The following is a 4,696-nucleotide window of genomic DNA, read 5'->3' as shown; positions in this document are numbered from 1 at the left end:
CCACAAAGCAATCCACCCGCCCACCCACAGAGGGACTGGGGCACATGTGTGTGAAATGGAGGCCAGGAAGACAGAGCAATTGATCAGCAAGGTGCTCAGAGACTGATCTGGGCTCTGGTCCTGGAGGCCTTGGGGGAGTCCAGCTCTTTCGTGGCCACTCTTTGGTGTCTCCGTGGACTTCCCCTCTGCTCACCTTCATCACCTTTGCAATATACTGTTGAATGGCAGTGTGGTGACAATGCCTTGTTCAGCATCTGACACACAGTAGGAACTCAACAGACATGTGTGGTCTGACTCCTCTGCCAGCTTCACAGAGCAAACCAGGCTTCCTGGAGGAGGGAGGTTTTAGAGGAAGTCTGAGGGGCCTCTGTGGGCCTGCAGGAGGAGGCACTTTTACTTAGAGAAGTGCCACATGTGCAATAAATGCATGATGCAAATGCATTTACTCGTGCAATAAAGACAAGGTGATGCGGCGGCTGCTGCTGCTGCTACTGCTGAAGGTGATGGTGATTAGTCATGAGCAGCTGAGGAGCTGGGTAGTCTGAAGAAGGCAGAGGCTGAGCCAGTTGGTGTCAGATGATGCATCCAGCTCTAGGGTCTGAGGGGATGTTTCTGAAATCCACTGACAAAGATGTTGCTCTATTTCTCCCTGTTGGAGCAGCTGGGGGCCCAGCACCTGGCAGGGGTCCCAGTATCCCCTCCTGGAAGTGCATACCACAAGGATTTATGATAGCCTGCCAAGGTGAGACGTCACTTGGGAGGTCATGGTGGGGGCTCTGGGCTGCTGTGGGGAGGCTGGAGGGGATGTCAGCCCCCTGGAGGGGATGTCAGCCGCCTGAAGCAAAGCTGGAACCAGCCACTCCAGGGCCTCCTGCCCTCTCTCTGTTGGTGCCCTGATTCTTCAGTGTCTTCCCTGTGTGAATGCTGGGAGAAGGGGTGGGGCTCCTATTTATCCTTCAAATGACATCAAGGAAGGGGCTCTTTGTTTTGCAGGATGAGGGGGAATTGCTGGCTCTGCTGCTATTTATAGTTGAAATGTAATCATTTTGCCTTGTTCTCAGGCCTGCAATAGCTGGTGTTTCCCTCTCACTTCCTCCCGGTGCATAGTCTTTCCTTTAAAATTTTGAAGCCCTATTGACAGTTTCCCCATACATTCTCAGGGGCCCTGAGGAGGTGACAGTTTAGTCACAGTAATTCAGCCGATATTGACCAGGACGGACTGCACAGAGCAGGCCTGAGTGCTTTATGTTCAACTAATCCGTACAGCTATTTGCTAAAGCAGGTTCTGTGGGCACCCCCACTTTACACACAAGGAAAATAAACCATAATGTATAAAGTCACCTCCCCAGAGTCATCAGGTGAAAAGGGGGCAAAAAAGAAAAAAAAAGAAAAAGAAAAAATCCCAGTCTCTTAACTACAAACACTTAAATCTCCAAGAAAGGTAGTTCCTATTTCTGGCATTTGGATGGAAGACAGAACAACTAACTAATTAAAGAATAAAAATGTTGTTGGTGGCTGCTGGAAATGCCTTTTAATGTAAAAAATGGACTTGAAACATTGCGTCCTTTTTAGATCTGATTCCAGACCAGATAGCTTTTCCCCACTAACAATCTCACCATTCCAGGGTACAGAAGCCACAGCAGCTAAAGTTATGCCATCTCTGAGCACTGGAGGAGGCCAGAAGGACCAGCGATGGGGTGCAGGTTTCCCATTGTCAGATGCCCCAACAGATTAATCACACTCATGCTCATCGTCCAGGCCCCATGACCCCTCCCCATGCCCATTGCCCATGGCAGAGTAGCTGGGGCACAGCAAGGTTCCTGCAGAGAGCACTGGTAACCTTCCAGAGACCGGGCTAGGCAAGGGCGGCAACAAAGAGCTGGAGAGGTTTTGCTTTATTTGTTTTGATCATTAGGGAGGAAACCAAATGAAGAAGGAAATGTTTGGCCTAGAATAGTACAAAGATGACCCCAGGGCCTCCACAGAGAGGAATCCAGACCTAACAACCACTCTTTTTGCTCCATTCAGGCAGCTAAGCCCAGACTTGCTGGATGTCTTGGGGAGAAGATATGACAGAAACAGAGAAGAAAATGCCTTTTGTTGGTTTTTGAGGTTTAAAAGTCTATGACAGATGGACACAGGTTTAAGTCTAATGCTTAAAGAAGAGGGTGGGGATATCATGAATAAGACCAGCCGAAGACAGGGCATAGCCCTTGGTTGGGGGACGGTACAGAGGCAGTCGGAAAACGCTGCCCTAAAAGTTTATGCACAATGGAATATTACTCAGCAATCCAAAAAGATACTCATGCAGTTTGCAGCAACATGTATGGAGCTGAAAGGGATCATGCTCAATGAAATAAACCAGAAAGAAAAAGAAAAATACCGGATGGTCTCACTCATAGCAGGAATCTAGAAAACTTAAATAAGGGACCAGGAAAAAGACTAATTATAATAAAGTAAAAATCAAAATCAACAAGCAACTATAAACCAGAGAAACACTACAGGGGTGGGGGGAGAAGGGAGTAGGATCAAAACAGGGGTGGTGGGAATTGAATGGGGACTATAACTGTTAGGGGGAAAAGGATGTCCCAAAGCAAATTCCATATAGGCTTTGTGGACTCCACCCCCACCCCAGGTCAAAGCCAAAGACACTGGGAACTCCAAATCCCATCACCACCAAAGGGAAGGTGGCTGGGACCTGAGGGTGGGGTTAAGCAGCCAGGTGGATATAAAGGCAGACACGTGGGCTTTGGATTCCCCCATTTTGGCTCTCCGCCAGCTCGCAGTCCGGCCAGCTCTGAGAGTGACTTTGGGTTTCCAGGTCGTCGGATCGGATAGGACGCATTAAAGACTTTATTTCCCTATTTTCTCCCTGAGTTGTACATTTCCTTATTTCTTTTTCTCTTGTAAATAAACCTTTTATTAACCTTTTTGTGTGTGTCTGTAGTAGAGTATTCATAAGTCCCTTTAAAGCATGCGGGTGAGGACCCACAGCCAGGAACCCGTTTAATATCGGGGCTGCTCTATAACATAACCAAGATGAAAATGCATACATTGGGGCCTCCCCGGTGGCACAGCGATTGAGCGCTGGGCTGCAGAGCTGCCCGCAGCCTCTGCAGCACCAGTTCAATCCCCGGCCACCAGGTGAGGGTCCCACATGGCACGCAGACCTCTCCTGCCGCCCGCTGCTCCCCTCAGCAGTGTACTTCGGCCCTTCTGCCTGCTCTGCTCCCCGCTCTGGCTCTGGTGAATTCTGTCACCCTCCCGCGCTTCTGACTGTACCCAGTGCTTGTATAAATAAATAAATAAATCTTTAAAAAATAAATAAAATAAATAAAAGGAGAGTTGTTTTTTTTAAAAAAAGAAAATGCATACATTGTGCAAAAATGAAAAATGATGTAAAAAATATATAAAATAAAATAAAAAAAAGATGTTAAAAAAAGAGGAAAAAAAAGTTTTGATCTCCCAGGAAGGTGTCTTGAACCATTTGCCCTGTTTAATCCTCAGGCTAGAAGCAAATCTCTCAGCCAGACTGTGGCGTTAACGACCAGAGCAGTTAGTACCACTTCCTGGAAGGGCTGTGGGGAGGCAGAAAAGAAAGGAGGCCAAGAGTATCAGACAAAAGCAGGCTTTATTGAAAGTCCATGAGGGGACAACTTTGTAGGCCAAGAGTCGCACCCCAAACTGGGAGCGCGGGTCTTTATAGGATTAGGCTACTGCCAGAGTTTTTTGGCCTGTGAGGGTGGAGGGCGGCAGTGTCTCTCCTGCCAGGAAGGTCTGTGCTAGGATTTACTGCCAGGGGCAGGGGTCTCTCCCGCCAGGAGGGTCTGCTGGAGCATTTACTGCTGTCAACTTATCTCTAGTTTAGCTTATCTCTGGTGCCTCTGGCCACAGGGCACTTGGGCAGTGACGGGTTTTATGATGGGCCTGTGTGTGCTCTCTCCCAAGGTCACAGCCCCCAGTGCACTGTTACCTGGTCTCTGCTGACTACATCAACTTCAAGGTCTAAATTGGCCTCTCTCGGTGAGACCCTGGAGGCAACATCTTAACAAGTGGCCCCCAGGCAAGTTCTCCCTTCAAGTCTCTGTCCCCATCCCTCCCTCCACCCCCACCATCCATGTGTTCCCCTGATATTTCAAGACTCAGCTCTACCATCACCTCCTTTATGAGAGTTCCCCAAGTAAAGTGAGCCAAGCCTTTTTCTGTGACCTCACTGGGCTCTGTGGAGGCTGCCCATGTGGCTCCCGCACCATTTTGGTGAACTTGTCAGTTTCATGTCTTTTTCCTTCCGTGGCAAGATTTTTGGGTTTGAGGATGAGCTGGGGGTGGGGGTTAGGGGAGAAGAGATACATGGTGGAAACCTTCAAAGAGGATGGTGAACTATCTAAGAATGTTAAAAAAATATCCAGCTCCTCTGCTAGCACCATTTTTTTCACAAAAGCTAGATACATTAATACAAAAATAGAAAAGCATTGCTCTCAGATTTAAGGATGGTGCTTCAAAGAAAGGAGACTTGACAAGTCTGCACTTATGTACACATATTGGTCTTAGCTCTTATTTGTCCTTAAGCCATAGGGTGGGGCCAACTTTTAAGACCTCTGTCTTTGAGTGTGAATCTTATGGGGCTGTCTGGGGGCCAGGAAGCTCAACAGCTGGGCAGCTGCCGTTTCCCTGGCAACCAGAACCCTAGGGACAC

The sequence above is a fragment of the Talpa occidentalis genome, unplaced genomic scaffold (assembly GCF_014898055.3).
Source record: "Talpa occidentalis isolate TD23 unplaced genomic scaffold, MPIMG_talOcc4v2.1 talOcc4.17, whole genome shotgun sequence".
NCBI classification, from domain to species: Eukaryota; Metazoa; Chordata; class Mammalia; order Eulipotyphla; family Talpidae; genus Talpa; species Talpa occidentalis.
This window is presented reverse-complemented; position numbering follows the sequence as displayed.